Here is a 9176-nt window from a genome sequence, read left to right as displayed (position 1 = left end):
GTGAAGTCTAAACCCTAAGCTGGGCTCCCCAGCCTACAGCAACAGAACTGAAAAAGAAACCCAAATAACATCTGGCTGTAAAAAGCAGCAAGGTTTCTGTCTCCCGGGGTGGGGGTGTGTGACTGGATACCCAGAGAGCCTCCTAAAGCACCAATGCACAAAATTCTATTTGCAGTCATTTACCCTGTGCTCCCATGGAGAGCAGGCGGAGTGGACTAGAGATGAATTTGGAGAGTCTGGGGCTGGTGACTCTGGGGAAAGAATTGAAGGAACAGCCACCAGGATCCCTGTGCTGAGTCATTCTCCATACTGAAGGAGCCATCTTTCTTGGGCAGAGCAATTCCCTTCAATTGGCAGCAGCCAGAGGGGATGCAACAGCCCCACCTTCAGGAATTACCCTGCCCCACCCTGTGGAGTTTAAGCACAGCTGCAGAGCAGTACACACAGAGGTTACCTCAGTGATTAAGTATAACAACTCGGGCGGATCTCTTGGAGCTCAGAGAATTTAGCTGACCCTCTCCCAGGCTGCAGCTGGTAAAGGCCAGCCTTGGTGCACACCCTGGTTATTTCCACACACACTCAGGCCAAAGAGAAGGAGCCAAAAACTGTGCATTGCTGATAGCTCCAAACAGGTTGCCCAGGGCAGCCACAGGCAGCATCGACTTAGGTCTGCACCAGAGTCTTTGCAGATCTACGTAATACATAGAAACAAACACAAAGAGGCAGCAAAAGTGAGATTAAGTCTTATATAAAAGAAAATCCTCCAGAAGAACTCAATGAAATGGAGGTAAGCAATTTATCAGTTAGAGAGGATTGCAAGGGGTGCAGAAGGATAGGGAGTTTATGGTATTGCAAAAAATACAATAAAATTTTTTTAGCAGTCCATCACCTTAACCACTCAGCCACCTCATTCCACAAACATTTTTTTTTAAAAAAGTAAATGGAGGGCTCCTTAACCAAGATCACATGCTTGATGCATCTCCTCAATAGATACTATACGAGGTCTGCCCAGAAAAGGTCCAGCCATTGTTAATATAACAAGGACAGCTTGCATGACATCAGTGTAACCTGGCAGCCAAGAGGAGTAGGCTGGAATGACTACTCCTAAACAATGAAGACTTCGCTGTACAAGTTAGCGAGGACAGAAAACGCCATTGAGTGAGCATGTGTACTCTGTGGCCATCAGAGTAACAAAGAGACTGAGTGAGTAGAGCAACAAATCTGCATCAGATTTTGTGTTAAGCTTGAACATTCCTCCACAGAAACTATTTGGATGATTCAGAAGGCTGCAGCTCTGGGCAACTGGTGATTGGCAGCTTTATCACAACATGCCTGTTCATGCATCACATCTCATGCAGAGCTGTTTGACGAAATATCAAATCACCTAGTGACTCACCCCGTCACCCCTGTCTATAGCCCAGATTTGGTGCCTTGTGACCTCTGGCTTTCCCCCAAACTAAAATCACTTTGAAAAGGGAAGAGATTTCAGACCATCACTGAGACTCAGCTGATGGCAATTAGGACAACTGTGTGAGGTCCCAAGGTGTCTATTTTGAAGGCGACTGAGGTGTCATTGTCCTATTACAACGTTTCCTGTATCTTGGATCTTCTTCAATAATTGTCTCTATCATTCTAATTACATGGCTGGATACCTTCTGGACCGACCACACACTAGCAAAAGTTTTCTTTAGTTAACGTTAGCTTTACTCTGCTCTTGAGTCCACCTGCCTCCACCACACATATACATGCACACACATCCAAATCAATCCATCTAGATCTAAAATAAAAACAAACAACTAAAAGACAAATAAACATAAACCTTAAAATTAGAAAGAATAGCTTCAACATGTAGATCAGTCACATAACTTGAGCAAGCCTCGTTCTCTGAAACTTAAATGGAAATATCATCTATGTTTCATTACAGGCTTGGTTTGCAGCTTGGAGATAACTTTATGTTAGAATTATAGAATACTTCCTTCCATCTCTCATTCAGCTCTAGGAATTTCAAATCCTTTATATGGATCCCCCAGAAAACAAAAACCTGAGGACTAAACATTATTCATAACATCATTCATTATTTGAATATAGCACAATAGAAAAATTTGATAACAAAAAAGTTCAATCATTAAAATAAACTAATTCATTCTAAGTAATGCTGAGCAGTATTTCTGAGTACTGGTAACAAAAGAGTATGAGTAAGCCCAAAGAAAGCATATTGCTGGTTAAAGTAGCAGCAGACAGGGTAACATGAGGTTACTGGAAGTCTATATATAGTCTGAAGTCATGGTGCCTGAGCCTTGAAGGCTAGCCAACCTGATTTTATCTGTTCCTGACCCGAATCCATCTCTAAAAGCAGACTCACATTAACTGAACTCAAGAGATTTGAGTTTAAAATCAGAATGCCAAATTTCTCTATTTCAGAGAGTTATTCTTGCTTAGATGAAAACCCCTAGGGTCCTCTTTTTTTTTTTTAACATGTACTGACTGACCTTTTAGGCAGCTTGAGAGATAGTTGTCAAGTTAAAATCTGGGCATCAATCAATTTGTTAATTTAATATGAGAGCTTTCATCTATATCTGCCAATGGTACTAGATGGGCAGAATTCTGCAGGCAGTACGCTATCTCATTAAGCAAACTCCGTGGAAAGCTAAATCATGACTGGAAGATGGCCTGGTGGTATGCCATCCCTGAATAAGTGGACCGTGTGCTCCGATATCATTAAACCTTTGAACCATATAAAGAAAGTCTATACTTTCTTCACTCTGTCCTTAAGTCATTAACTGCCACCTGCACCAGACAGATGTGTGTTCATGAGCAATGCATTCTTACTCAGTGAGTGGCTTTACCTGGTGTTTGCCCCTTCCCAGGACTCTATGTACATCAACACCTTTAATCAGGGTACAAGTACAGCTTACAGCCTAGCACCTGTGGTCCTTATGCTTTACTTTTAAATATTGATTTTAAAGTTAAACTCTTATAGGACGATTCTTTTTATTTCACTTTTAAGTTCTTGAGGAAAGCCTGTAACCCTCATCTTCTTTAAAAAATAAGAGCAGTTTCAGAAGGTGTGACATGATGAACATGAAAAATATCTTTACATTGAAATGGAAATCCTAAGCAGAAAAGAGAAGCAAGAAAAAAGTGGAGACAATGAGGAGAGAAAGAGAGAGTTCTAACCATGGAAGCCGTCATATTTTGGTTTACAAATTTCTGTAGCACAGATCTATGAAAAACTTACCTCAACATCCAGCTCATGATAACAAACTCCTAATTAACTTGGGTATCAGTCTTTCTCTTATAGTGTTACACATGTAGAGTCATGAAAGATTCAAATGTCTTTGACCTTGGTCAAATGTGTCATCCTTCATGGTCAGCTTATAAACTAAAATCCCATCAGAGCAATTCAATAGGGGGAATTTGAGAAGCAGTAGTTACAGTATTACTCCTTCTTTCTTTCCCTTTTCAAGGAAAAAAAATTGAATGTGCATAGATCTCACATCATAGAAAATCTCCCAATCATAGATTTCAATAGAAGGATTTTGCTTTAGGGGCTTTTGAACATAGTAAGCCACACTGATGACTTCTTTGAATTCTCTTTTCTTTTGTAACTCTTATGGCTCTTTTGATTACCACTGCCCTTTCTGCAGTGGCTCAATACTTACAAGATGCCAGAGGAATAGCAATCTCAAAGTCCTGCAGTGTATTAACTTAAAATGTATGAGTTCTCAGATTGCCTAGAAAAATGATCATACCTCTCCAGTATTAATAGTTAAAAATATTTCCATCAAAAATATACTTCTGTGATGCAATATGATGCCTTCTGTGGACATATAATATGGCTATCACCATTTCTCAACCTGACTAACTTTCTGGACAACGAATACAATGACACCATATTGGGTATTTAGTAGATTTATTTCAGTGCCTCCATACTCCTGCTAACCTTTCCCAGCATTATTCTGAAACCGAAGAAGGTCTACACTCTTTAGTGAAAGGAGACATGCATTTATTTTCTGAGAGTTACTGCTCACCATTTTTATTATTATTTTATTTTCATTACTATATACACTATTCTGTGTAAGAAGCACCTCTTGTGATTTTAATTTTGCCAAAGCTATTTTGCAAACTTCACTATCTTCTTCACGAAGTTGCTGGAAATTCTAACCCTGAACTGGCTTCTATAGTTATAGACAAGTCTTTCTTAAGCTACCTCTTGGGTTGGTACACAGAATAAAAAGAAAGAAAAGAAACTGCTTGCTTCTACCATCTTTAGGGTACCCGTTTAGAATGGGATCTGAAATATATATTTTTAAAAATACTTCTAGAGAAAGCAGTGGGGAAACCATAGAATTTGTACTAAGGAATATATGTCACTATATCACCAAACCAAGAGACTAGGATTTCCAGGACGATGGTTTAACTGATCTTGTGGACAAAGGTCACATTTGTGATTCTCTCCAGGCCGCTGCATAAGCTTGGAGTTAAGCTCAGTGCTCCGGCCTAGTTGTAATTCCAGCACTTTCTCACTCTGAAAAGCAAAAGCAGGTCAGTGAACATGACACTATCATGGGGATAACACTGAATCCACCATAATTTATAAGAAAGCTAACTTTCAAACACTTGAACACCTAACACTTTACAACTAATCTCCATGAGCTTCTACACCAAAGATAAACCTTACGAGTTAAGCCTATAACAAGAATTATTACACAAAGCACGTGATAGAGAGAGCATGCCATAGAATATCTGAGTTATAATTTTAAAAAAACCTTTAGGGTCTGTTATAAATTTTGCTTTTGCTTTACTTGGTTGGGTAGTAGGGTGGGAACTAGAGAACATTGTATAATAACAGAGAAGAAAAGGGATGAGAGAGAAAACTATCCCTCTGTCTGTAACACAGAATGATGGATGTGTGCTTTTGGGGAAAGGCAGGAGGCAGGGGAGCAAAACATTATTCAGTAATCAAGCATTTCCTTTTCAAATGCTTGATGAGTTTGCAATGGTTTTCATTCTTCATCTGCACTGGGATAATACTTCATGAATACTATCCTCTTGGGTTTTTCTACAAATGCAAGATGTGTTTCTTACAAGATTATTCCCCAGAGCCTCATTTTGAAATGAACAGTTTAATGCTTATAAGGTTTTCATAGAGCAAGTTGTCTTTCAAGAGAACAAGAGATAGATGACTCAAAAAAATGGAACTGCATAAAAACCGTTCCCTTACTCTCCTGCCCCAACCGTAGGATCTCTAACTGGTTCCTTTGTCTCAGGTGAGTCCTGCGACTCTCTTTCTCACTCTTTTCAGAAAGTGGAGAGCTATCAGAATGCGAATTATTTGGCTCCCTAATGCAAATGGCTGCCTGATCTATATTTTATAGCCTTTTCACAACAGTGCATAATAAAGCAACCCGGCGCATAAATCATACAGCAAAGTTCCTTGTGCCATAGGTGAGTTCTCAGACTTTTTAACTACCTAGAAAATCAACTATCACATGTGGTATCTCCAAGTTTGGTCTTCAAATTCAGCTTTTAAACTGTTTTCTGCTTTTAAAGAATTCACCCTCCCCTGCAAAAAGTGAGTTAGTGGCCTTGCACAATGCCTGAAAGGATGAAGCAAGAAATATAGATTCCTAACATTTATTTTTATGAGAAGTGTGTTCAGTACTTTTCACTTCTAAGTGCTTTGCTAATATGACACAAAACCCACCACAGAGTCCAAAGACTCTGGTAACCACGTATTATTAATACCACTTTTTCAGACATTCAAAATGTTTTAAAAAGGTTAAAACTTCCTTCCATCATAGAGAAGGGAGAAAATGGTAAACCCAGTCTAAAAATAATGAACTACTGCTCTCACCTATAGCCCAGACTTAAAACAAATACGTAAAAAAGTTATACACTATTTTCCAAGTATGTTCCAAAACCTGAGAAGAGAATTGTATCATGCAAATAGCACAATAGAAACCAAAAAATGGCTAAGATCAAAGCCATTTTGTCGTTTATCTTGAGCATCTCTAATCTGCTCAGTTGTTCTATAGCAAATTTCATCAGGAGAAAGTTAATACATGCAAGATCAGTAGCAGGAATGTGAGTGCTTCCCAACTCCAGCACATTCGGGCACGGCCCACACAAATCTGACAGGGCTGGACAGCAGACTCCAGGACAAGGTCTCCTCGGGTCATTAGACATTTTCAGGTGCATGATTAGAGAAGCACTGACCATTCCCTGTTGGGATTAGGAACGAGAACTTGAAAGCAGTATGATGTGTTGATAATATGGCTCTGTTCAACAGTGATGACTTGGAGCAGGGACCACCCGTGTGACATGGCAAGCTAGTGGCAGGATTTACCAGACAAACATTTATGGGTAGCAAAGCAGCAGCCCCACTCTGGCATACTTATTACAGCAAACTGGGTTTGATTTCTTAATTTTTTTTTAAATTTATTGACTTTAGAGAGAGAGAGGTAGGGAGAAAGAGAAAGAAAGAAAGAAACGCTGATTTGTTGTTCCACTTATTTATGCATTCATTGGTTAGTTCTTCTATGTGCCCAGACTGGGTATCAAACCCACAACCTTGACATATCAAGACAATACTCCAACTAACTTAGCTACCCAGCCAGGGACCAGGTTTGAGTTCTATAAACAGTGGACCATAACTCAAATGAAAATTCAAAGAGGACCTTTATTTTTATTGTGAGTCCAGACTATAGAGTCAGTCATGGATTCTCTCAATTCACCTCCCTGATGACAAATAATGGACTACTAATGTCATATCCCATTCTGCCAGAGATTGGCATCTTCTGAATCCCTAAGAGCTGTGAGACTAGTCACTGAAGTTGATACTAAAATCCCAGAAGAAGATTAGGAGACCAACCCCAGGAAGCAAGTCACATTCTTCCAAAGCAAACTCGGAGGCGCTTTGATAAGTAAAGACTAAGAGATATACGATGTCCAGTCCAGAAAGTACCAGCAGCAGGGAGGCTGGGAAATGGCACATTCCCAAACCTTCCCCAAAGACTAGAGAAGGAAAAGTCAAAATCCCTTCTCAGCACCTGGCATTAGTTGTTAGTAGATTGTCTGATACTGGGTGATATAATTCAGAGATGTTTACCCGGAGTCTGGGAGGCACCAGGAGCATGACTGTACTCTCAGCAGACTCTGGAATGGCCACTAGCTTTCTACTTGACATGTCAGTACTGGGCAGCAGCTCAGCATCACAATAGAGTAGCTGAGAGGGCCACCACTTGCCAGAGATGCACACATTGAATTCAGTTCAGTCCAGGTGACAATTATCTTGGAAGAAGTCTGTGCAAGAAAATTTAGAATGCATTCTTTCCTTACCTCCCATAATCTCAGGTGGTGTTTTCTGGGCAGAAAAGGTTTAACTTTACAGGCCCTGATTACTAAAGAAAAACAAAAAAAAAGCTTGCCTTCAGGCCTGGCCCTTGGCCATCTTCTGGAAATATTATGCATTATAAAACTGGTTTTGTTTTTGTGCCTGAGGCCTTGAGGTCAGGCTGCACCAGTCTGACCAGATAAGATTATCCTGACAATCTGTTTTTTGGCAAATGCCTGCTTTTGCTCTGGGCTGTGCCTATTGTCTCCTGGAGTCTGAGTAGCAGGCTCCTTTCCTGGAAGGCAAAGCCTAAATGACAGGACCCTGCAATAAACACCAAGGCTCGGGCTTCCCTGGTGGCAACACTGTGAATGTGTTGTCACATACCATATTGTCGCTGAGAAAATGAACTGTGTGTGGAAGACATCTGGAAGCTTGCTTTCTTCTGGACTTCACTGCACATACCTATTACCTTTGCTGGTGTGAACCTATAGCCTTTCACTGCAAAAACTGTGATTTCGAGCGTAACAGCCTTTGAGGCCAGTGATTTCTCCCAGAGAATCCCTGAGTCGGAGAGTGACACACATTTCAGTTATTCAGAGGACATGGCATCACTGCCACCCGTTATACACCCAGGCTCCCTGGCGGTCGAGTGCACAGACCTAGAGCTAGAATCCAAGTGGGGATGGCCGGCATGGAAGGTTCAACACACAGCGTTTCAATCTGGAACCGCTGTATTGGGAGTGGGACGCGAAGGATGGATGCAGCCTGAGGTGGGCGGGACAGAAACAGCCAGCCAGTCCGCACCCGTGCTTTGCGGGTTGGCATTTGCCCACTCCCTGGCACAGGGCATGTAACAGAGTGACCTACGTGGCCTCCCTGCCCCCAGTTCGCTCAAGCCTGCTGCGTCCGTGAATATAGATGAGCCAATCGTTAGATAAATTCTGCTTGCAGCTTTTGTTTGTTTGTTTTCTTTAAAAACAGCCCCCTTGCCAGCATCTATTCCTCCTGAGGAGTAGGGAAATATGTGCAAAAATAGTGATTGTTTTAAAGATGTGCAGAAGCCTCAAGTCCAGACTCAGGTCATGAGGAGTCAACAAACTGTGAACAAGAGATTTGGAGATTTCTCAATCTTTCTTAGATGCCTGTTGGCATCCAAGTGTCTGTGATCATCACTCACCTTGCCCCACCCATTCTCCCTTCCCTTGATATTAAAGAAGTCTGAATCCTGACCTCTCTCAAGATAAATTTGAGGAACCTTTAAGGGCCCCATTTTCCCAAGCTGTCCCCTTCTTGATCAATAAACCTCTGCTTACTGCAAACTCTAACATTTAAATATTAGCCTTTTAAAGTACAAACCACACAGGCTTTGAACCTGTAACAGGTGCTGTTTGGATTTGCCAATCATCTGAGGAAGTTTGGGTAAAGAAAAAAAAAGATGCATGGAAAAGTTTGCATGCACCAGGCCCCTATGCACATTGGTGGCCCACCAGGAACTTATCAGCCTCCAGTTCTCGAGCCTCGAGAGACAGGTCGGAGGAGAGGGAGCCCTGCAGGACACGGCTGTCCTTCCGACAGGACAGAGTGGAGCACACAGCACGCCCAGCCTCCCAGTGGAAGCGGGGGAAGTGCAGGTGCACTTTGTCTTTGGCTCAACTGTTCTAGGTCTCTCTCTCTAGGTATAAAGTAGATATACATATAGATAGAGATGTATGGAATATAGGCATAGGTATAGATAGAGATGTATGGAGTATAGGCATAGGTTTATAGTTGTGAGTAGGCAAAACACAGAGTTTATCCCTGTATTATTATTTATTACAGTATTAGTTTCCAAATGAAC

Source organism: Artibeus jamaicensis, unplaced genomic scaffold (assembly GCF_021234435.1).
Source record: "Artibeus jamaicensis isolate MK-2021 breed Jamaican fruit bat unplaced genomic scaffold, CSHL_Jam_final contig_391, whole genome shotgun sequence".
NCBI classification, from domain to species: domain Eukaryota; kingdom Metazoa; phylum Chordata; class Mammalia; order Chiroptera; family Phyllostomidae; genus Artibeus; species Artibeus jamaicensis.
The sequence above is the reverse complement of the archived record's forward strand: the minus strand, read 5'-3'. Positions refer to the sequence as shown.